Source organism: Apis dorsata, unplaced genomic scaffold, assembly GCF_000469605.1.
Source record: "Apis dorsata unplaced genomic scaffold, Apis dorsata 1.3 scaffold_577, whole genome shotgun sequence".
Taxonomy (NCBI): Eukaryota; Metazoa; Arthropoda; class Insecta; order Hymenoptera; family Apidae; genus Apis; species Apis dorsata.
The window spans coordinates 888,296-890,273 of NW_006263787.1; positions in this window are offsets into that span (position 1 = coordinate 888,296).

The following is a 1,978-nucleotide window of genomic DNA, read 5'->3' on the forward strand; positions in this document are numbered from 1 at the left end:
TCTTAAGATCGCCGCACGAGGATCTTCCCACACAGGATCACGACAAGATTACATTGCAGAATCCTCCTTGCGAAAGGATCATATTGCCTTTGTGCACAGCACCCGTGCCATTTGACCCTCCACGCGTTCTCGGTTTCCTTTTCTATATAAAACGTGGCCCGCGTTTAAGTGGAACGAGATCACAGGCGGTCGCTACCTACGCCTTTCGGCCAGACTTCTGATCTAATTGGCGTGGTTGATCGCGTAGAAAACGACGTCGAGAATTTGGAGCGCGCTTTGGAGCACGAGAGCTTAATCTTTTTCTGAAACTGGCGTGGCGTGTCACTTTGGATCAAAAAGGGTTGGTCATTTCTTTCTGCTGGATCATGGACGGATATAGTAATTATTTTCCTGTCTGACAAGTTGATTTCTTTTGGTTGAATCAAAGATAATAATCGTTGTGTAGATCCAATTTTTATATGACCTTAAAAGATAACATCTGCAATCGGTGCAGGTGTTTAGATGGCTATATATATATATATATATATATATATATATATGGCTATATATATATATGCACTATGTATATGGTATTGTAAAGCGAGATTGCATCGAAATTAAAGTAGAATAGCACGGTAGAAACGTGCTCTTCGGATTGAATATTCAATGACACCGCTACTATATCAATCATACGATACTCTTTCAATTCTGCTTTACATCTATTCCTTTGTTACCGGTCAAAAAGTACTTCTTCGAAAAAACTAACCAACCTCATCAATTTCACAATCGCTAACGTCCATACTTTTATTTCAACAAATACAAATCTCCTCAACGGTATAAAAATTACACCGATATTTCTTCGATTCTCCATCATAATCGATAATAATATCATAATCGATTGCTCGAAAACTAAGATGTCCTCCCTTAAATATATCTCTTCCTGGATATCTCTGTCTCTCTATTCAAACGAAGGACATAAAGCGTCCCAAAACTTTCATTTCGTTCGACCCAAACCATTTTTCCTCGTACAAACATAAAATTCTCCAACACCTCTTTCCAAGATGACGATTCCATAACTCTCGAATCCCAAATCCCAAACGCTCAGGTGAATACCTCGATTAAAAAATCTGATCGCCTAAATAATGGATAAAGGATGATTCGTAAGTTGGCCGTGATTTAAATAAGAAATCCCCGCCTGTCCGCTCTGTTCTATACGCGTGACACGCTCGGTTAAGTCGGTCGATGACCCTTCCAGCTGATTGCGAGGAATCGTCGTTGTCGTCGTCGTCGAGGAGGCATACGTAACGTATACGAGTCGTAAGAGTGGCAATCGTATCGGGGAGATTACCGCTTAACGTCCACCGACTCCGATATTCGTTGCTAGATTTTACGAGTGAAACCCGGCGGGTACGTGGAATCGAACGTCGATGAATTATGACGATTTGCCGTGAAAAGAAACGGACAGAGAGAGAGAGAGATAGAGAAAGAAAAAAAAAGTATACGCTCGACAAGCGGCGGTAATTAATGAGACAACCTGCCGCCGAGTAAACAACCGCGCGCTCATCGAGCGTACCATACCTCGTTAAGGCTATTTGGAGCAACGTTTACTCGCTTGGAAACAATTAGGTTTGATAGTCGTACGTGTGACCGATGGCTAATGAGCCCGTTGCGAGTAATTGGTGCTTGGCTCGAGAGAGGCATTGAAGATGAATGCATGAAATGTGCGTACAAATGATACTTGAATGGAATTGTAAATACGTTTTGCGCGAGTTTATTTTGCAATTGATTTTGATTCGGCTTTGCAAAGCGGAGCAGGGATGCGTAAAATGCGGCATTCTGTAAATAGAATATACAATTCTTAGTAATTGTTCATAATTGCACGTAATTGGAATATCGAAAATATGTAAGATGGATTGGAAAGCCATGAGGATCCTGTATCGATCCGTATTTTATTACAAGGATGTAAAAAAAAATATCGCTTGCATCTGGAAAAGATTGA